The sequence below is a fragment of the Thamnophis sirtalis genome, unplaced genomic scaffold (genome assembly GCF_051295495.1).
Source record: "Thamnophis sirtalis isolate CommonGarterSnake01/CBP01778 unplaced genomic scaffold, rThaSir2_p1.2 scaffold_4, whole genome shotgun sequence".
NCBI classification, from domain to species: Eukaryota; Metazoa; Chordata; class Lepidosauria; order Squamata; family Natricidae; genus Thamnophis; species Thamnophis sirtalis.
Window position 1 is genome coordinate 15,990,187 of NW_028261384.1, and position 23,910 is coordinate 16,014,096.

Sequence of the window (23,910 nt, forward strand, 5' to 3'; positions counted from 1 at the left end):
CAGAACATTGCGTGTGTTGAAGTTGTTTTAACGCAAACCAAAGATGCCTTTTAAAAAACAAGTTTGCATCATATTCTTATGCATGCCAGTGCTGTGTGTCAGCTAATTTAAGGTGGTTCTGACAAGTGCCGTCAGCATCTTCATATCCGGTCACATGGGTGGCAAGCCACTCCCATCCAGTCACATGGGCAGCAAGCCACTCCCACAAAGGAGGCCACACCCACAGAGTAGGTTCAAACAATTTTTGAAACCCACCACTGCAAATATGGTAGGCTTAGTAGCCTTTTCCTCTTTTCCCCATTCTAGTGCACCAACTTGGACATTTCTGTAATTTATTTCTACTGGAATAGCAGAAGTGAACCCGAAAGCTTTTTTTATTTTTTTGTCTATTTTCTCATGAAGATTTTTTTTTTAAAGTTTCAACACATTGGGGAAAGTTTTCCAGTTTCAAATACTTAATCCTGCCCCTATTTAGTCTTTCCAATGTCATTCTTTTTTCTTATATTCAAATTGCCTGGAGTGAAACTGGCTGCGATGCTCTCAAATGAGCCATACAACTGCAGCCTTTGTAAAATAAGGCAATGTCACAGTTTCTTCTTCTTCTTCTTCTTGAATCACCAATAAGCAGATTGGCCCAGACTCAATCGGCACAAAGCAATTTGGACAATTGATTTTGATTTTGCCTTCAATGGGTGGCAAGGAGACTTCTTTTAAAAAAAGAAAAGCATACAAATTAAGAGAAAGGATTGTAAATTATAGAATGCCTTTAACTAGTGAAGAAATGAATCCTAATAATAGAACTATTTTCTAGTGCATTTAACTAAGTCGTTTATCTACATTATATTCTTTAAAGTCCAATTTTACCATTTCGGTGTCTACTGTACATCTATATCTCCAATACATTTGTTTATGGCTGATTTGTATATTTCCTGTTATACTAATCACTATCTATTCCTATTGCCATTCCTTATAAGACTATACACCTTTTCTTACAGGGTATGTTTTTTTTTAATCTTTTTCAGTTTCTGATTTCTCTTTCTGTTGTGTTAAAGTCTTCACCCATTCTGTTTGTGTGTCCCTACCTGGGCTCAGTGGAGGGATTCATTTTTTTTACTACCAGTTCTGTAGGTGTGGCTTGGTGGGCGTCGCATTGCTTGGTGGGCATGGAAGAGGAAGGATACTGTAAACTCTCCATTCCATTCCAATCAGCTGGGATTCGGGAGGCATAGAATAAATGGGCTGGGGCCAGTCAGAGGTGGTATTTACCGGTTCTCTGAACTACTCAAAATTTCTACTACTGGTTCTGCCTATCTCTTACTTGCCCTTTTATTTGACTTCTGGGCTTTGGTTCAGGTTATTCAGCCTCTTCCTCGGAAAGTATGGGGCTGTAGGAAGTTTGCACCCACCCCTCTTCTAGAAAAATGGAATATTCCAAGAAATATTAAAAAGGCAGAATGTTATACCTCCCCGGATGAGAAAAGGAGAAATATGCTCTTGGGAAGCACCCCTTCCCATACTTTGTCAACAGCCCCAGAAACACTGATGCCAAAACAAAAGGTCTTCAGCTCCAGGGGGATGGGATTTGCACCAAGATATCTCAAAAGGGTTAACTTAAAAAAAAATGCCGGGATCCATAGCTCTTGTGGGAATAAAATTCAGGAAAGTTGTGGTCTCTTTGGTTCCTTTGCACAGCTGCTGCTACAGTGAGATGTGGTCATGTGATTATCATTTACAAAGCTACCTGACAGCTTTCCACAAGTCAATGGGGAAGCTGGCAGGAGGTACAAACTCAATCATGATTGCCAGTGTTCCCTACCAGTTCCTATAAGCAAAGTCTTTTGAACTGCCATCTGTTTTTTGTTTTTGTTTTTTGCGTATCACACATACAATGATGCCCTTAAAAACAAACTGAGCTTTGATTGTACAGTTGTGGCCATAAATTTAACGTTTTGGACCACATCCTACAGACGGCCCTGATTATACAGTATGAATGATACCATCAAAATATTAACAGTCCTAATTTTCCCCCTGAATGTTAAGTATCTTGGCTGGAGCTCTTGGAAACTCAAAACTGGCAGCTATTCAATAAGCCATAGTTGACCTAATTAAAGTATCTGCTTAATATGCTTTTTATAAACATCCTTTATGGTAATAGCTGTCTTTCATGTCAGGCATTAAGATCTTATATTAAACTCTATGGGCTCAATGACCCCATAATGATGGAGACAGATCCATGTAAGAGAAATAATAATATATAATGCAAAAGAAAACAAAGCTGTAACTACCCTAGCTAGGGGATATGATTTTATGAAAATTAATGTTTAGCACTGAGTTCTACAAAGAAAGATGAAAATAATATCTAGAGTTTGTCCTCAGAAATGGCATAGTGTTGGCTTTGTTGTTATAGATTAACACATGATACCATTGAGTTAAGGGACATGGTGGCTCAATGGCTAAGACACTGAGTTTGTCGATCAGAATTGGCAGTTCAGCGGTTCGAATCCCTAGCGCCATGTAATGGAGTGAGCTCTCATTACTTGTTCCAGCTTCTGCCAACCAAAAGCATGTCAAAATGCAAGTAGAAAAATATGAACCATCTTTGGAAACAGCGTCCCATGCACCTTTGGCATTTAGTCATGCCGGCCACATGACCATGGAGATGTCTTCAGACCGCACTGGCTCTTGGGGTTTGAAACAGAGATGAGCCCCTTAGAGCTGGAAACAACTATCAAGCATGTGTGGGGGAACTTTTACCTTTACCTTATCTATAATAGAAGTATAAAATCATCCATCTCATAGCAACTTTGAGCTCATCAACAATGAACCAAGGGAACCACGGAGACATTTTTGGACAGCGCTGGCTCTTTGGCTTTGAAACGGAGATGAGCACCGCCCTCTAGAGTCAGTAATGACTAGCATATATATGCGAGGGGAACCTTTACCTTTTCCTTTACCATTGACGTAGTAAGTTTTAACAAAGCAGAACTGACAAAATGTTAGCCTTGAAGCGCCCTAGAATATGGCAATTAAATCTATTTAATTCAAATTAATATAATTAATTTCTCAAAAAGTACAATAATATATTTTGCCTGATGAAGCTTCTAAAATAAAATACCTTGAAGCATATAATCACCCAATTAAATTCAATGTTACCTGTGTTAAATAGCCCAATGCATCTTCATTCTTATAAATATGGACTGAGCATTTGGAGAACTAAAGTCCAGTCCATCTGGAGAGCATCAGGTTGAAAAAGACTGGATGAGACTCTGTGTATTAATTTCTTTATCCAGCTTCCCTCTATCCAAGATTGTCTTCAGGATAGCAATACCACTTAGACTTATATACCACTTTAAAGTGCTTTACAACCCTCTCTAAGAAGTTTACAGAATCAGCATATTGCCCCCAACAATCTAGGTCCTCATTTTACCCACCTTGGAAAAATGGAAGGCTGACTCAACCTTGCACCTGGTGAGATTTGAACTGCCAAATTGCAGGTAGCCAGCAGTCAGGAAAAATAGTCTGCAATAAAGGTAAAGTTTCCCAATGCACATATGTGCTGGTCATTCCCGACTCTAGAAGACAGTGCTCATCTCCATTTCAAAGCCAAAGAGTGAGCACTGTCCGAAGACATTTCCGTGGTCATGTGGCTGGAATGACTAAATGCCGCAGGGCATGGAACACTGTTACCTTCCCACCAAAGGTGGTTCCTATTTTTCTACTTGCAATTTTTTATGTCCTTTCGAACTGCTAGGTTGGCAGAAGCTGGGACAAGTAATGGGAGCTGTTATGCAGCGCTAGGGATTCAAACCGCCAAACTTGTCTACCTTTCTGATCGACAACCTCAGTGTCTTAGCCACTGAGCCACCACGTCCCTCTGCAGAACTGCACTCTAACCGCTGTGCTACCGTGGTTCAGTGGTTAGGATAAGATATGTTTAGTGGAAGCACTTTGTACAGTGTTTCTCAACACTGACAACTTGAAGGTATGGTGGACTTCAACTCCTAGAATTCCCCAGATAACAGTCTAAGAAACTTTGACTTAGTAGTTGATGTTAGCCTCTCTAACAAGCGTCTATCACCAATGGTAACTAATCAGAATGGTAGCATCAAACATGATACTAAGATGTTCCAGGTAAATGAAAGAACCTGCAGAATGAAGCAGTTCTTTCCAACATACAAAGGTTTCCCATGCAATAAAAGTAGATGAACTATGCCACAGATAGCCACTTATAATGTTCTAAATACCCAAGCTGTTCCCTCACTCCTTTAATTTTTTATTTTGTTTTGTTTTAAACAGAACAAGTGGAAAAGATTTCCTAAGCTACTTGGCAGGCAGTCCGAGTCATAAAGTGAGGCACTTTCATTCTAAGAGAGTAAAAAATTTAATTTGCCAGTGATGGGCTTTAAAAACAGAAGGTCTATCAATGCTTTTCTTGGGCAGCTGTTGCAGAAACCAAAGTAAAGAAAGAACAACATAAACTATCCCTGGATTTTAAACAAATCAGGAATTGTAGGCAAATTGACTTAAGACAACGGAGTAAGCGGGCCACGTATGCTGATGATATGCAGTTACTCAGAGTGATAAAAATCAAATGTAGCTTTGAAAAACTCCAAAACTGGGTTTTTGTAATCTGGTAAATGATTGGCTAAATGGTAAAGGCAGTTCAATTTAAGTAAGTCTGAACTGACGCATATTGGGGCAAAAATCCTAACTTCACATATACTTTTGAAAATTCAGGCTGACTCTGTTTAGGAAAAAGATATTGAGGTCATAGTGGAAAGCTTAGCAAAAAGGCTCACTCAGTGAGTGGCAGCTGTGACAACAGGAAAATTCCATGCTAAGAATCATTAGAAAAGACTGAAATTAAAAGTACAAAGTTTGTAATGCTCTTAGACAACTCTTAAGACATATCCATATCTGGAGCATTGTGGATAGTTCTGGTTGTTCATTTTACAATCTAATAGACCTGAAAAAAGTTGTAGAGAGAAGAGGCAACGACCTTGAGGGGTATAAGGAAGAGCTGCTACCAACACTATGATCAGATAGTCTGAAACAGGAATGTGATGTGAATAAGATTATCAAATAAGACCCTCCCTAGTTTTCATAAAGACAAAAAGGGATAAGTATATTCACAGCAGTGGTGGGATTAAAATAATTTACCAACCAGTTCTCTGCTCTAATGATCAGCTGGGTAGGCGGGGCTCAGTGGTCATGTGATCGTGTGGGCGTAGCCAAGTCAATGTCACTCAGGTCGATGGGCACTTTGCCTTAGTTGTTACAATGGTACTAAGGGTTAACTGGAGGGGCAGTTTCTGTAAGCAGGGCAATAAAGATTAGGCTAGAAACAACACCAGAATGTTTCCTTCCTGCCTTCCTTACAGGATTAGCCCTGCAAAGTGGGGAAAAAACAGAAGATTTCTTCCACCAACTGGTTCTCCAAACTGCTTAGAAAGTTACCAACCGGTTCTCCAAAATAGGTGCAAACTGGCTGAATCCCACCACCGATTCACAGGATCATAGGGCTGGAAAGAAATACCTTGGAGATCTTTTACTACAAATCTCTGCTAAGGGAGGAGACTTTACATCATCCCAAACAAATAGTTGTCTTATCTCTCTTTAAAAATTTCCAGTGATGGAGCACCCACAACTCAGTGGTGGGTTGCAGGCGGTACGCCCCGGTACAGGTGTACCAGAGCCTGCATGGAGCACTGGATACCATTCCAGTATGGTGCTCTGGAGGGCCCATCCATCCGCCTGAGCTCCTTAACAGTCTTTTAAGGCTTCCATGCACGTGCATGGTGCATACAGCACCTGCGTGACGCTCTGCTGAGCAGCTGGAGAGTCACAGAGTTCACAAAGGTGCTAAGACGCATCCGCATGCTGCATGCGTTCATGTGGATGCCACCGGGTCCTTTCCAACCATACCGTTTGGAACGGGATCCGGAACCCACCACTGCCACAAATCCAGCAGGCAACTGTTCCAATGATTAGTTGTTCCCACTGTTAGTTCTCCTTAGTTCTAGTTAGGAGCTGTCTTTAATGAGCTTCCACCTATAGCTCCTTATCCTGTCCTTGGGTGCTTTGGAGAATAAGTCAACCCGTTCTTCTCTGTAACAGCTCCTCAAGTTTTGGAACATAACTGTCATATCACCCCAGTTCTTCTCTTCAATAAGTTAGACCAGGGATGGGTAACCTTTTACTCGTTGTGTGCCGAAAGCATGTATACACCCATAATTCAATGTGCATGCAACACCCCCTGCATACTGCACACCCTATGGATGAACCCCCCCCCCATAATGTAATGTGTGTGTGGATCCCCCACACGCATGTTCTCTCCCTCACCCATTTTTTGCTTCCAGATTGATGCAGGAGGCTTTCCAGGCCCAAAACAGAGGACAGGGGTATTGAGAGGTGCCCCTTCACCCCGCTTTGGTTGGTTCAGGAGGACTTCCAGTCCCAAAACAGGGTGACTCCTGCACCAATTTGGAAGCCAAAATGGGGCGCAGGGGGATGTATGTGTCCCCATGCCCTAATAGGGCACGGGGACACATACAACCCCAAGCACCCCATTTTGGGCCTGGAAGGCCCCCTCACCAACCTGGAAGCCAAAATGGGGTGGGGGCGAGGTCCAAAATGCAATGTGAGCATACCCCGCACATGCACGACCACCCCTTGCATGTGCCCCATCCTCCACACATGCGTGGCAGAGACCCAAAGACCAACTGGCAGGCAGGAGGTGTGCACCCATGTGCAGTGGAACTGGGCTGGGCCAACAGCTGACATGCCCATAGAGAGGGCTCTGTATGCCATCTCACAGAGCTAGACATTCCTAGTTCCCTTGCCTGCTCGTTGTATAATTTAGCCTCCTGAATACTTATCTTTTTTCTTCTCTATGCACACTTTGTAGGACCTTAGTATCCTTTTTGTAACATGATGACCAGAACTGAACACTGTATTCCAAGGGGGTGCTTCACTAGTGCAGTATAAAGTACTATTGCTGCATCTTGTTATCTTGATGCTCTCCTTGAGACTTGCAAGATTCTCTTACTGTAACTTTACAATAAAAGTAGTGCTGACTTTGCACACTTAATCTGGTCTGCCTTAAAGGGCTGACATTCTTGGAGGACTGACAATAGTACAGAAGGAGCTCAAAATGATCAAAAGCTCGAACTGCTTTTTTTTTTAAAAAAAAGACAAGAATAGTTGAGACGCCATAGGACAGTAAAATGGAGATCAAAGGTGCATACATTAAAAGTATTGAAAAGCATGCATGGCATAGGGGAATTGGACAGGAAAAGTTTTCCTTTTTTTTCAAAACCTTAGGATCTGACTGCAAACTGATGGAAGGAGAAAAGAGATGCAGAACCAAGAAGAGAAATAATTTCTTCATATAATTAACTTGGAAGGAAGTCATTGACACAAGAGCTATTGATGATTATAATCTGGATGGGTTTAAAGGGGATTTAGATAAATTCATGGAGAGCAGATCAATCAAGGTTTATTAGACTTGAGACTTTATGTGGCTTTATCACTATGCTTCTGAGTATCACACAAGGCAAAAAAAAGGAGAACAATTTTATTAAATTTATATACCATACATATCACTATCATGTCACTCTGGGTGGCTTAACATGCCTCCAACTTCTGCATGTGCATTTTAGATGCACCTGGCTAGCCATTCTGAGAAGAAAGTATTTTGAAACTTTGATGGGCCTCGGCCTGCTCTAACAGCTCTACTCTTATATTCTTGTGAAAAGCAAGAAAAATAATGGATCTCAGTAGAATATCTTTATAGCATTTGAAAAGGGCAATTTACTTTGGAACAAATACATGAAAGACTTCAAACGAATTAAATAGGTTTTGCAGAAAAGATAAGACCACAGTTATATTATTATTACTTGTCATATTATTCCTACATTCATGCTATGTTTTCTATTTCTTGAAGTTTCCTGACACAGGAATTCTTTCTTTCACTCTAAGGGAGTTTTTCTTAAGACTTTTTAGTGAAATGCCTTTATTATGTTACCACGGCTTCCTGAAAATAAGATTTATATTAGTTTTTATTCCAAATGTATCAGTTTTTGCTCCAAAAGATGCACTAGGGATTATTTTCAGATGATGTCTTATTTTTAAAAATGTACAACAGACACGTCAAACACAAGGCCTGCAGGCCGTATGGGCCCATATCTGGCCCACAGGGCTGCCCTGGAGGTGATGAGAGACCGGCCATTTCCAACCTGGCCTAGCCCAGCCAGGCATCTCCAGGCATCTCCAAGGCAGGCGCACAGGGACTGATAATGTTCAGTAACAACTTCAGGCCGCCAGATCAGTGGTGAAATTCAATTTTTTTTAACTATCTGTTATGTGGGCATGGCTTGGTAGGGGTGGCAAAGGAAGGATACTGCAAAATCGCCATTCCCTCCCCACTCTGGGACTAGCCAGAGGTGGCATTTGACGGTTCTATGAACTACCCAAATTTTCTGCTACCGGTTTTCTGTAACCTTTCAGAACCTGCTGGATTTCACCCCTGTGCCATACCCTTTTCTGGCACACTCTGGGGCTGTACAGCCTGCGTAGTACAGATGAGTCTGAGCACTGCGACCACTAGGTCAGTCCTCCAAGCAGCATGTGGCTGCTTGTCCACTCTGTCCCACCATCTGTTTTTGCTTGGCCCACGACAGAGAAGACAGCCTCCCCCCTCCCTGTGCCTCTACCTCCACCTTCTGTTGGTGCTGCTGCCATGAGGAGGATCCAATTCTCAGCTGGATAACTGCAATGTGTTTTGCATGAGAAGAAGCAGACTTCTTTGGTGTGCATGGTGCGCGTGGTAGTGAGCACATTAAGGTTTTCTGTTGTGAGATTATTGTGGTACTGTCTCAGCAGCATTTGCGCTGGGGAAAGCATTTCATATGTTTGTACCTTGAGCAATTTTGGTTACATAAGAAACAGCATCACTGCTCTATTATGTAGAAACCTTCCTCAAATTCTTCTCCTTTTCCAGTAATTGGCTGTGCTGCCACTTTAACCCGAAAACTATAACCTGGAGAGAACTTGACACCAATTTGGGGAAACCTCCAAAATTTCATGAAAGGCAGCCCATAAAAAAGGAATGGACTGAAATTAGTCCTCTGTAGCTTCATTGGTGACATGGCAGAGAAAGTAAGAAACTGAGATAACTGAATTTGTACTCAGATTGGGAAATAGCAAAAGAGACTTAGAAAAAGCAGGAACTTTTCCAGAAATGTTCATCTTTTTCATCACACCTATTATTATTTTTAATATCCAGGCACATATACCATATCAACAAAATTTGTGCCATATTATCTATATACAGTAGAAATCCTAATTTTTGGCTGTGCGTACAGCTTGAGTCTGCAGTATGCTAACACTGTGTTCAAATGACTATATAATGTTTCATTAAGGACTGTAAATACCCATCAAGTTAATCACAAAATTGCTGTTTCAGTGGTTTTAGGGCTATTTAATCTTGGGTTACGATGACAGGGATGAATGACTTTATTATATTAACAGTTGCCGTTGGCTGAAACACTGAAGAGAAAGGGTTTTTGCTCTTTCCACAGTCTTCTCTTTTATCATGCCATTGCTGATAAAGTAGTTAATGTTAAATGAATATGTGCAAAAACTTTGCAGTACTTGACTTTGATAAAGTTTTATTTGAAGCATCCCTTTCATAAAGGCTTGCCCTTTCGTGTTTAAAAATGCATTTTGTGTTGGTCTACACCTCTTGCCAGAAGTTTTAGTAAGAAAGTTTCTGCTCATACATAGATATCTCTTCTGCTAGATAAAACCTTGCTTATGGCTATACAAAAAAGTCTCTTATTTTAAGGACTTTAGATGCCTGACAATATTCAACAATAGTAACAACAATATTACAATAATAAAATCAGAAACAATTTCCCTGTGCCACTTTAAGCTATAAAGCACCTTCCATTCCAAATATTCTAAAATAAATAACCCAACTCTTATAACCACTAATTGTCAAAAAAAAAGGTTATATAATAGTCCACATTAAAGTAGGAACCTGAACAGGATCTTCTTAAGAGCTAAAAAGATTTATTAAAATACTTCTATCCTTCTTAGTGTGGAACTTGGCAAAACTTTGCAAACCCTGGATGTTTAATCTTGAAAGGGGCACTTTATCTTTGCCAAGAGAAACCAACCTTCTTGTTTCTTAGAAAAATTATTTCAACTTTCCATGTACGCGCACAGAGAGAAGATTATGTGTGATTTTTAAGTTCATATGTGATGCAAAGCTTCTACAGCATTAACCAGTCTCTAAAAGAAGATCAATAGTGGCTCACTTTTGCACTGACCCTATTAGATCCTGATTTACCATGATTTTAAAAACCTGTACACACACTAGTACAGTTAAAAAGAGTAATTTTTTTTCTATGATTCTTGCTGATTTCATTCAGCCTTGAAAAGCTTTCCTAACTCTTGAGATGTAGCATTAAAAAAATGCAGGGAGGAAGGCATTAAAATGCTTTATTACCTATAAAGAATGACATGCATTGTGGGATCAGGAGCAAAGGTGGGTTGCTGCCGGTTCAGCCCGGATCAGCCAAACCGGTAGTAGCGGTGGCAGGAGGCTCCGCCCACCTACACTTCTGCACATGCACGATAGAACGCCCAAACCGGTAGTAAAAAAAATTAGCAACACACTTCTGAGCAAAAGGGTTATTTGCTTGAAAGCTGGTCACTCTGTCATATTTTTCTGTATTTAAAAGATGTTACCACATGCATAATGGATTGTGAGTATGTATGTGTAAGAAGAGTTTGTACATTACTAAACTTCTGCAAGAATGCAATCATTCCAAAATCATTCTCCATTGGGAGCCTTACTAACAAAAGTCCAGTATATCTGAGAAAATATCTAGAGACCGCTCACTTCCTGGACATAAACTGTTGTGACTTCTTCCCTTAGGACAACACTATAGGGCATTGCATGCCAAGGTATTTCACGAGAAGAGTACTCACTCCTCTACTCACAATAGAATCCTTTATGCCACTAGGGTTGACGTTTGGGGCTTAGACAATCTGGAACTGTGCCACCTGCGGTCCAATGTAAGTACAGTACACAAAATTGTCTGCTACAATGTCTTATCTGTCAATGAGTCCTTCAACTTCAACCACAATAATACATGGGTAAACAATCAATACAAACTCAAGGCAAACCGCTCCAAACTCGATTGCAGAAAATACGACTTTAGCAACAGAGAGGTCAATGCATGGAATGCTCTACCCAACTTTGTTGTTACATTCCAAACCCTCACAGCTGTAACCTCAAACTGTCTATCATGGACCTCACATCATTCTTTAGAGGTCCGTAAAGGGGGCATGCATAAGCGCACCAGTGTGTCTACCGTCCCTCTCCTACTGTCCCCATTTATCTGTATTTAGTTCCTTTGCTCATGTTTACGTTCATACCTGTACTTGTTATCTTGTACATGTTTGGCAAACTAATAAATACAAATAAAATAAATAAAACAACTCGACGCAAAGGTAATTTCTCCCTCATGCCATCACTCAGTTAAACATCTAACACCCTCAGTACTGTCTTATGCCTAAAGTTATCTAACCATGTAGTAGAACTGGATTATTATTATCCTTCTCATCTTTTTCATCTTCTCATCCTTCTCATCTTTCCTATCACCTTCTCCAACTGGTATCTTCTGATTTATCACTTGATGTATATAATCTTATGATTGATGATTGTATCTTCTGATTTATGGTTGTATCTTATGATTTATGCTCTACAACTTACCACTATGTTGTTGTTTGTATGTACACTGAGAGCTTATGTACTAGAGACAAATTTCTTGTGCCTCTAAACCCATTTGGCTAATAAAGAACTACCCCCAGAGATCCGGACCCTACCCACTCTCATGGCCTTCCGAAAGGCTATCAAAACCTGGCTATTTTGGCAGCCCTGGGGCTGTTGACCTCAGGACTGAGGCCCAGTCCCGACCAGACTGGGTGCTTGATGTGGTTTTTAATCTGTTTCCTCTGTTTTTTTTTAATTCTTTATGTTTTTTTAAAATTTACTTTCCGTAAGCCGCCCGGAGTCCTTCGGGATTTGGGCGGCCTATAAATTTATTAAATACAAATACAAATACAAAGATTATTCCTAATGTCTGAAACAATGAAACTATAATAAAAGTTACAGTTGTTATGTATTCTAGGAGCCATTTCAGTGTTGCACCATCCTGACGACTGTAAGAAGGCATACTGTGATATCCTGCTACTGGTGGTGAGATGAACCCATTGATGACATGAGTTTGTTTGATTTTTTTCACCTTATCCCTTATTGCTTCCCAAATGGCAAATGTCACTGCCTCATGCTAGAAAAACTTGTTCACCATCAATGTTTCTCAACCTTGGCAGATTGAAGATATATGGACTTCAGCTTCTAGAATTCCTCAATCACCAGGTTGTTGTTCATAGTCTTCTGCTACGTTAATAGATGTGAAAGTTGTGTAAACAATCTCCTAAAATATTGGGTGCTTTTTAAACTGCATTGAGAAGGAATGGGAAATTGTAATGTTGGCTGTAGAGCAGAATGCTACCTCTTAATCCATTACTGAACATTTAATGTGTATGGAGATTTTCAGTCATCCAGGTCATGGTTGTCCCAAAGTTGCTTTTTCAAGAGGCAGCTGGACTTACTGGTTTTTCTTTGAAGACATTTCACTTCTCATCTAAGAAGCTTCTTCAGCTCTGGTTGGATGGTGTGGAATGGAAGGATTTATACTCCTTGCAGACTTGAAAAAAGAATGCAAATGACCAATTGTCTGCAAGGAGTATAAATCCTTCCATCCCCCACCATCCAATTAGAGCTGAAGAAACTTCTTGGATGAGAAGTGAAACCTCTTCCAAGAAAAATCCGAAAGTCCACTTGCCTTGACTTCGAAAAAGTTATTTTGGGACTACTGAACATTTGATAAATTGGATATTAGATTAGGCTAACTCTTTGACTTCTCCCTGTTATCTAGATTCCTTTTTCTTCTCTTAAGTAAATACCTCAACTTTCTAAAAGGGCTGGAGATTTTCTGCCATACATAAAATTAAAAAAAGACTTTATTCAAGAATATTATAAATGGATTAAGTATCTGTACAATTTTGGAATATTGATTCAGGAAATAATTATATAAATATATAATTTAAACTCCCTGAATTTCAGCAATGATTTCCTTACTTTAAAAAAGACCCATTTCATTTTTCAATCCACATATGTGTAGCCATCAAACTTCATTGTTAGAATTATGACATTTATTACAAGGAAAATAGACCCTTGCTCATTTTGCTTTCAGTAATGAAGAATCAAATTTGCTTAAATAGGCTTACCTTGCATTTGGTAGGTGAGTATTAGGGTTTCTGTTTTGGCAATATCATGAATTTGTTTAGGCTATGAATTACTCTGAATCACAGAGTTCTATCATGTAAACAAAAGATCATATTTGTGCTTAAGGTCCCAGTTAAAAAATAAAGAAACTCTGGTTTTTTTTTAAAATAAAAGTTCCAAACAATAATCGAAGGTCATGGATGGAGAAATAAGCTTTCTTCTGTAATCTCTAATCACAGGAAGAATGAGGAATCCTGTGGGTTTTTGTTTTAATTTTGTAGACAAAGTAATGGCAAGAATGAAGCTCAAGCAAACTCAAACTGTTGGAAGTTTTCAGCAGGATCTCCTAAAAGGACACGCGACTTGGCTTTAATAGTTCTTTAGGTCCTCATTGTAAATCAAAAGGTTGTTCCATCATAACAACATAGATTCTGGAGGCTGCAAGGGGTTGGATAGGTCAAAGCAAGCTGAGATTAAATTCCTGCAAGATGAACATTTCTAGGAGATCATTCTGACTCAGTTCCAATCCTACCATTAGAGCTAGGTAAGGTGGCAGGTCCATGATTTGTAGGAACTCTTACTGATTGAGCAACAGACAGGAATCATGCCAGAAGTATCTTTGTTTAGCTTTAACTGTTTTATCAGTTATGAGCTTTAGGGGAATCAAGGTGTTCTTCCAGAGTTGACCTCCTGGTTAGACCACAGCAGTAAGTCATTCATGAAGGTGGTGTAGAAGCTGCCCTATATCAACATGCATTAGTCTAGCTCCTAGTGGGAGGAAAACTTTAGTAGCATTATATCTCCTGTTCTCCTTTTCTCTGAAATAGGCAGTACGAAAGAAAACTGGTTATAGTTTTTTTAAAGTTACATATATTATTTTCCCTTCTCTAGTTGCTTTTTTTTTCTACTGAGCTTTAGAAAAAGATCATGCTCCCAACAAATGACATCTATCTTATCTTAATGGTCACATTCTGTTGCTGATGATGGCTTTGGAAGCAGTAATTTCTGAAATGTATTCATTTCCAATACCTTCAGTTTTGAAAGTTTATCCATATTAACCTTCAAAGTAGCCTTAGGCTTGGTTGGTACAGAGTTATCTAAATTAAGGAAAAAATGCAATTATTCCAGCATGGGTCCTAAGACTAAAGATGTATTTTTTTATATATCTCCACTATTAAAGAATCAACATTTTGACAAATTATTTAAACTCTTTAGAGGATAATAATGCACAAAAGGAATATTAAGTCTATTTTTGTCTTTCTCATTTAGATTAGCCTTCAGAGACATATCCGCCATTATTCTTCAACATTCTCTGTGACCCACATTTACCTCCAAGTTTTACACACACACACACACACACACACACACACACAATTGCACGCACTCACACACACAATAGAGTGGGATTTTTATTTATTTTTTAAACCAAGAGTTTTATTTAACATGAGATATATCTTATGTTTTATAGAACTAGTCCTCAACTTACAAAATTCATGTAGTAACTATTCAACAGCACTAAATAAGTGACTTATGATCATTTTTAACACTTATGACCAGAGGTTCTATTCAGCTGATTCCCTCCAGTTTGGGCGAACCTGTAGCAGTGACTACAGGAGGCTCCACCCACCTGCCCCAACATAATGTGTCAGCACTGTGCATGCACAGAAGGCAATGCACATGCACAGAAGTGGTGCATGCACTCCCATTTGCGAACCGGTAGGGAAGGTAGATGAATCCCACCGCCGCTTAGAACCATTGCAGTATCCCCATAGTCACGCGATCAAAATTTGGATGTTTGGCCACTGACTCCTATTTATCATGGTTGCAGTGTTTTGGGGTCCCGTGATCACATTTTGTGATCTTCTTACAAGCAAAGTCAATGGGGAAGCCAGATTCACTCAACAACTGTGTTACTAAATTAACAACTGCAGTGATTCGTTTAAGAACTGGTCAAAAATTACTTAAGAAATGTTTCACTTATGAACAACAATCTGGGGTTCATTTGTGGTCATAAGTCAAAGACTACCTGTATTTTATTTGGCCAAGTGTGATTACACACACAAGGAACTTGTCTCTGGTGGAGAAGCTCTCACTGCACATGCAAACAACAGAGTAATAATAATCCTAATGATGATACCAATAAGAGGAGGTAGTATAAGGTGACCAGACATCCCGCTTTTGGTGGGACACCCCCGCTTTTTGATGCATTTTCCCGCATCCTGCCCGCTTTTTTAAAAGGCACGCTTTTTTTGGCGCTTGCAGCTCCCGCCCATCAGCTGCTGGGCTGGCTCATCGTTCTGTTCTATGCTACCAACTACACATTTAAGCCAGCCCAGCCTGCTGCTCACTGATTTGATTGGCTGGACTTCAGCCAATCAGTGAGCTGGCCAACCAGCTCACTGATTGGCTGGACCCCTTAGCTGAGGACGCATGCGCGAGTCTCCATTTTATTTCATCTTTGTTTTGGGCAGCTGCGCTTACTCACTGGTGGTGAGTAAATCATGTTTTGTATTGTCTAATTTGGTACCGTGGGAATCGGGAGGCGCTGGGCTGGGGGAAGGAGACAGCCCCCTTGCGGAGTTCACAGCCAGCCCCTGTGCTGCGCTGGAACGGGCGGCAAAACCTCTGGAACCACGTGGAAGTTTCGCGGGCGGCTGCTCCCAGCTCTCCTGCCCTGGAGGGAGCAGCCGCCGCCGCCGGCGGCGTAGGAGGAAGCAGCCAGGCGTCGCTGCTCGCCGCGCGCTCCCTCGCTCGCGGCCAGGCTTTGGTGCTGCCTTTCCCACTCTGTGCGTGCTGCCCAGACCTCTCTTCCTTCCGTGGAGTCCGTTCGTGAATCAATGGGATTCGCCACGGAAGGAAGAGATGTTGGGGGAGCGGCGGACGCCAGCAGAGAATGTCCCCTCGCTTCTGGGCCTCCCCGCTGCTGTCCCGACCTCTCTTCCTTCCGTGGAGTCTGTTCGTGAATCAATGGAATTCGCCGCGGAAGGAAGAGATGTCGGGGGAGCGGCGGACGCCAGCAGAGAACATCCTCTGGCTTCTGGGGCTCCCCGCTGCTGTCCCAACCTCTCTTCCTTCCGTGGAGTCTGTTCGTGAATCAATGGGATTCGCCGCGGAAGGAAGAGATGTCGGGAGAGCGGCGGACGCCAGCAGAGAACATCCTCTGGCTTCTGGGGCTCCCCGCTGCTGTCCCGACCTCTCTTCCTTCCGTGGAGTCCGTTCGTGAATCAATGGGATTCACCGCGGAAGGAAGAGATGTCGGGGGAGCGGCGGATGCCAGCAGAGAACGTCCCCTCGCTTCTGGGCCTCCCCGCTGCTGTCCCGACCTCTCTTCCTTCCGTGGAGTCCGTTCGTGAATCAATGGGATTCGCCGCGGAAGGAAGAGATGTCGGGGGAGCGGCGGACGCCAGCAGAGAACGTCCCCTCGCTTCTGGGCCTCCCCGCTGCTGTCCCGACCTCTCTTCCTTCCGTGGAGTCCGTTAGTGAATCAATGGGATTCGCCGCGGAAGGAAGAGAGGTCGTGGCAGCGGCGGACGCCAGCAGAGAACGTCCCCTCGCTTCTGGGCCTCCCCGCTGCTGTCCCGACCTCTCTTCCTTCCGTGGAGTCCGTTCGTGAATCAATGGGATTCGCCGCGAAAGGAAGAGATGTCGGGGGAGCGGCGGACGCCAGCAGAGAACGTCCTCTGGCTTCTGGGGCTCCCCGCTGCTGTCCCAACCTCTCTTCCTTCCGTGGAGTCTGTTCGTGAATCAATGGGATTCACCGCGGAAGGAAGAGATGTTGGGGGAGCGGCGCCGCCAGCAGAGAACGTCCCCTCGCTTCTGGACCTCCCCGCTGCTGTCCCGACCTCTCTTCCTTCCGTGGAGTCCGTTCGTGAATCAATGGGATTCGCCGCAGAAGGAAGAGATGTCGTGGCAGCGGCGGACGCCAGCAGAGAAGGTCCTCTGGCTTCTGGGGCTCCCCGCTGCTGTCTGTGGAGTCCGTTCGTGAATCAATGGGATTCTGTTAAGGTTACAATTGGATGTGTTGGACAAATCTTAAAAGATGAAACTTTTATTAAAACGTTTGACTTAACTAATAAACAAACTAATCCAACCTAAATGTAGAGGAGGAGAAGAAGGGGGGGGATTTAAAAAGAGCAGCGGAAAAAGAAAAGAAAGCATGAAGAAAACATAAAGAAAGGGATGGGAGGGAGGGAAGGAAGGAAGGCAGTTTATGTTGAAACAGAAAATATTATATAAGGAAGAAAATGGAAATAACTTAGGAAGGAAGGAAGGAAGGAAGGAAGGAAGGAAGGAAGGAAGGAAGGAAGGAAGGAAGGAAGGAAGGAAGGAAGGAATTGCACTTAATATTGAAGGAAAAGAGAATGAAGGAAAAAGTATTGGAAGGATTGAAAGAAGGAAGGAGGAACAAAGAATTACACTTAATATTGAAATGGAAAAGAAAATATAATGAATGAAAGAAGAAGTATAGGAAGGAAGGGAAGGAAGGAAGGAAGGAAGAAACAAAGACTGTTGAAACAGAAAAGATAATATAAGGAAGAAAATGGAAAGACGTATAGGAAGGAAGGAAGGAAAAAAGGAAGACAATGTTGAAATGGAAAAGAATATAAGGAAGAAAATGGAAAAAATTATAGGAAGAAAGGAAGAAATGTACTTAATATTGAAACAGACAAGGGAATGAAGGAAAAAATATTGGAAGGATTGAAAGAACAAGGTTTTCCTTGTATGGGATTGATATTGTCATTCTTAAATTTATTCCCCAAAATTTTTCCCATTTGTCTAGTTCAATGTTATAGCCAAAGTTCTGTGCCCATTTTATCATTGGTTCTTTTACAGTTTCCAATTTCCTCTTCCATTTGATACTTCAAGAGGAATTTGTATATTTTCCCTATCATCTTTCTGTCCAGACTTTGAATAATTTTATTCAATTTGTGTGGTTCTGTTTCAATACCATATATTTTAGTGTCTTTATTGTATTTAGTTTTAATTTGGAGGTAGGTTAGCCAGTCACCTTTCATATTCTGATCTGCCAATTCTTCAATTGTTTTTAAATTTCCCTGTCTGTCAATTAGATCTCTGTATGTTAGAATTTTGTTCCAATCTGTAAAATTTGGGTGTGTCGTTCTTTCTGTTGGTGATAGCCAATTTGGGGTTTTCACATAGTGGATTTTTTTGATTTTGAGCCATTGTTGCAGTAAAGTTCTAATTAAATGATTTTGAAAGTATTTGTGCATTTTATGTTTGTCATTCATTCCATAAGAAATTATGCCAGCCTGCCTGCAGGTCATGGCCTTCTAAGATCAGAATTCTTTTATTCTTTAACTCAATCCAATCCTTCATCATTGTCATTGTTACTGCAGTTGCGTATATATAGGCTCCCTGTGTGCTTCCATCCATCCCTACGAAGATCTGCTGACTCTGCCTGCCTGCTGGTAAGTGAGCTGGGTTTTTTCTTTTATTTTTTTTAATGTATTTTAAAATAATATTTTATTTATTGTGCATATGATTTTTAAAAATAGTGTTATTCTGTGTTGATTCTTTTTTTAAATTGTCTTAAACTATTTTAAAAAAGATTCTATCCAAAATAAATTGAAACAAGCCATTTTTAAAATTTCTATGCACAATACTTTGAAATGGACTCAGGAGTCATGATTGACACTGAGTGAATTTGCACTTTTAATAATCAGGAAGATACAATGGCATTGAAAAAAGTGACTGATGACCATTTTTCACACTTAGCGACCATTGCGACCATTTTTCACACTTAGCGACCGTTGCAGCATCCTCATGGTCACGTGATCAAAATTTTGTTTGGCAACAGATTCGTATTTATGCTGGTTTCAGTGTCCTGGGGTGACCTTTTGACAAAAAAAAATTTTTTTAATCAAGCCCCCCCCCCCCCCCCCGGTCAAGGGCGTCCCTCTTTTCCAATCTGAAAATCTGGTCACCTTAAGGTAGTAGAGAAGATGGGAAGAATAATAACACTACAGCTATACTATAGGGGTAAATATACCTAGACCTACTATATACTGTGGGAATTAGCAGAGCGATCTACCAATATCAGGGGTGGGTTCCTGCCAGTTCTAACCTCTTCTATAGAAGAGGTTCCACAAATCTACAGTGCTGTTTAGAACCAGTTCCAGCTCCTTCCCCCCGCCCGTCCGCACATCAGGATGAAGACCGAGAGGAGGAATTCTGGGAGTTGAAGTCCACAAGTCTTAAAGCTGTCAAGTTTGAACATCCCTGGGGTTGTTTTTTCTAAAGGGTTAGGGGTGCAAGGGTCGTGTAACTGAACAGCTTTAAGACTTGCACACTTCAATGCCAGAGTTCCTGAGCCAACATGACTGGAAGAGGAATTCTGGGAGTTGAAGTCCACAAGTCTTAAAGTTGTCAAGTTTGAACACCCCTGGGTTTTTTCTAAAGGATTAGGGGTGCAAGGGTCTTGTAACCTGACAGCTTTAAGACTTGTGTGCTTCAAATGCCAGAGTTTCTGAGCCAACATTTTGGTTGCTAAGCAAGAATGTTGTTAAGTGAGTTTCACCACATTTTACAAGTTGGCCATGCCCACCCAGTCACATGGCTGGCAAGCCGCTCCCACCCGGTCACAAGGCCAGCAAGGCACTCCCACAAAACAGGCCACACTTACAGAAGAGGTTCTAAAAAAAAATGAAACCCACCACTGACCAATATCTACAATTATCTACCATTGGATATACTTTCAGTTTCTCAAAAGAATCCACTAGGGTCAGCTGAAAGCAATTGAACACAGGGATGCCTTGTTTCATAAAATAACTGATGAAATGCAGGCCCCATTACAGGAGTTCAGACAATCACCAGTTTGCTGTGCTCACGCCAGCCGTGCATTGCTTACACATGCGCAGTTGACTAAAAATTGATCTGTGCATGCTCAGAACCATGCCGACAACAGCAGAAAACACCAGAGAACTGGTTTGGGGGCATGTCAGGCCTGGGTCTCTGTCAGTTCTGCGACCAGGCTTGAATTCTACTACGGGTTTGACCAAACCGAGCCAAACTGGAAGCAACCCGCCTCTGATACAGATATCCTAGAATGTCCTTATGGAGGAGGTACTTCTCTTGAATTGTTTGAAATTATCAGTGAATCAACCCTATCCATTCAAACGAGATCTATTTTCTAATACATAACAAAGAGGATTATGTATTTGGAAGCTTCCTGTACTATCTCATTCAATGGGTAAAATTGTGAAGATAGAAATTACACTATCAATAAGATATAATGAGAAGAAAAGGAGAATCTTGAATAAATATGTTTGGTTATTTTTATTGAATGTTTTGATTAAAAACAGCTATAAAAGGAAGTACAAAGTAAACTCAAAGAGAGAGTGATAGAGAATAAAAAATGGAAAGTAAGAAAAAAGTAAGATTTTAAAATGAAAAGAAATATATGAAGAAATGGTTAAAACTTCATCATAAACATATCTAAACTTAATAGCTGTTCACATCCTGTAAGATTGCAAACAAATTTCTATTCTTGTCGTAACCAATCTCTTATCTATATGCATATCTATAAATCATCAATTCCTCAGTCCTGATATCAGCAAAAAGTCCACAAAGCTTTATAAAAACATTTCTTATTTTAATCTTGGTCAAACAAAGCAGCTTTATACTCCTTCTTTCTACTTTTAACATCTTTAATTCATTCAGATCATGCCATCGGATTTGGCTTATCTTTATTTTTTTACTTACTCTTTTTGCTAAATAAAAGTCATGATCTAAGTCATTTTTACTTTTTCCCCCTTTTCATTTTTTGCCTAGAATGTTTAGCGTCCAATTTCTGAAACCATAACATTTTAAATCTCTGTTATCAAATTTGTACCCCTGCAAAAAAAAATTAACAAATGGTGCACGAAGATAAGATGACAATGCCTCTGATAGGAATTTGAAGAGGACAGCAAAGAGGAGGCTGTGTAGTGTGATAGAACCAATTTCTTGCTGACTTCTGAGCATTTTGAGAATTTATTATTTTTATTAAAAATTCATATCTTTGCTTAAAGTTTCCAAAGCAGTTTGCACCAGAACAGGAAAGCAATAGGCTCAAACAGAAATAATCTAGGCAGCAAAATGTAGCTTATAAAAAGTGTCTTAAAGAAATGTGACATGTGACTGTTTTCTTATTACTTTGTATATCCATTTATTTCTGTTGACTTCTTTGGAACCTCATTTTTCCTTAATGGATGAATTGGTGCAAGTTCAATCAATCAATCAATCAGTGCTAATGTTAATCAATTGGCAAAGTACCAAAGTAGACCACATGCAACCATGTATGGGCAGGATTACACAACTGTAATTGGAAATCAAGACTTAAAATCTTAAAATCTTGGAGAGGTGGGATTGACATCGCTACAACACAACGTGCAGTCTTGGAGCTCCAGGATTGCTGTTAATATCTCTGTTGCTGGACGGTCCTTTTGGACCTAAACCGTCCTGAAGAGATTGTGATAGAGAAGAGCATGTCCTGCTGATCTTAGGGACATTGCAAAGTTGCTGATCGATCCAGGAGAAAACTCTTTTTGGCAGCTACAAGAGTAGCAGCCATTTTTAAGTTGCAAAAGGTTGGGACAGACCCCTGAACGGACGTTCAGCAGGAGAGAGTGTGTGTCAGAATTGGTGAGATAAATTTTACTTTTAGAGAACACCTCAAAGATTTAGAGTAAAGTTAAAATTGAAGACCAAAGATAATAAGCAGAGAGTTAGCCTGAATTAAGACTATTGTGTTATCTTTTTTTCTTTAATTTTGTTTCCTTTTTATGGATGAAATTTCCACAAATGCCTCTTACTGTTTAAATTGAATTGGTCTCTTTCTCCCTTCTTCTTCCATTTTTTCTCTTTTTTTGAATTTTTTGGATTAAGGATTCCTTTCTTATCTTTTCTTCATGCATGGCAGGATTGTTCTTTTTAACCATTTTTATCTTAATGCAAAGAAAGCTTAAAGAGAGAGCTAAAAGCAGAGGAAAAAGAAGTAACACTGCCATCTAGAAGCTGGAGGCTTGGAAATATTGTTTTTTTATATATTTGACATATATCTCATGCTTCAAGGCTTCAGAATTTGTTTATTGAAAGAATAGTAGGAAGAGTACAGTTTGTTTACACAGGTGCTCTTCTGGAATATTATAAGTAATTGGACTGCCATAAAGAGAAAGCCTTGACTTGAAAGATTATAGTGAATTTATTTGAAACCTAGTAAAAGGCCTTGGATGTCCTAGTGGCAGTGTTTACAACCTGGAAAAATGGTGCATTATGACAAAGAAAAGGAAATAACTTTGCAAAAAATTATGCTAGCAATTCAAAAAATCTCAAAAAGCACAGAAAGAATTTGGGGATTATAGAATAAAGAGCAGAAAGAATGGAGGGAAGAGTTGACAATATTGATGAAACAATGATGAAACTTGAAGATAGACCTCAAAAAATTCCAGAGAAATATGAACAAAGTGACAAGAAAATTGTTGCTACTGACAGCAAACTGAGAGTGAAGGGAAATGATACATATGGAATACTGAAAGGAAAGGTAGAAGAGCTGGATCTCTATTTCATGCTTCAAAACATAGATGAAGAAAAGGGAGAAAAATTGGCAGAAACAATGAGAGTATCTTTGGCAGAAGCACCAGTGATAACCAAAGGCAAGCTGATGAAAGGAACAGATGAATGATTACATCCAGAAAAGTGAAGAACCAATGATTAAGGAAATAAACTAAGTCAAAAGCTGAATATAAAAAAGAAGTAATTGAGAAGCGAGCTGAAAATTCAAAAAACAAAGCTATGCTTAGCCAATACTTGAAAAGTATTGAAGGCAAAGCTGACCAAAAGCTAACTTGGAACTGGTTAAGATCAGGAGCACTGAAAAAAGAAACAGAAGGCTTTATTTTGGCAGCTCAAGAACAAGCCTTAGCCACAAACTGCATGAAGGCAAAAATTCAACATGTTACCACCAACAGCAAATGTCACCTCTGTAATGAGAAAGACGAGACAGTCGACCACTTGATCAGTGGGTGCAGCAAAATTTCACAAACTGACTACCTACAATGCCATGACCGCGCTGCTAAGATCATTCACTGGAAATTGTGCAAAAAGTTTGGATTTGAGTACAGCAAAAACCATTGGGAACATCAGGTTCAGAAGGTTTTAGAGAATGAGAAAGTCAAGATCTTGTGAGACTTCAGAATTCAGACTCACAGGCACTTGGCCCACAACACACCTGACATAACAATAGTTGAAAAGAAAAAAGTATGGTTCATTGACATTGCAATACCTGGAGATGCATGAATTGAAGATAAACAGCAAGAAAAAAATCACAAAGTACCGGGACTTGCAAATTGAAGTTGAGCGACTGTGGAAAAAGAAATCATGTGTTGTCCTGATTGTAATTGGAGCTCTTGGAGGAATACCTAAAGGGCTACTTCGATATTTGGAAATTTTAAATTTATCAGACTTGAATATTCTGATTCTACAAAAAGCCACCCTACGTGGAACAACTTATATCCTCCGACGTTACCTTAACAGTTCCCAGGTCCTTG

At 40.4% G+C, this 23,910-nt stretch overlaps 1 long non-coding RNA gene across 2 annotated transcripts in view; it reads right to left on the reverse strand.

Moving 5' to 3' along the window:
- The window catches only part of LOC148045776 (uncharacterized), a 138,726-nt gene that overhangs the window by 22,383 nt on the left and 92,433 nt on the right, over positions 1-23,910 (reverse strand). The gene's annotated exons all lie outside the window — the stretch shown is intronic.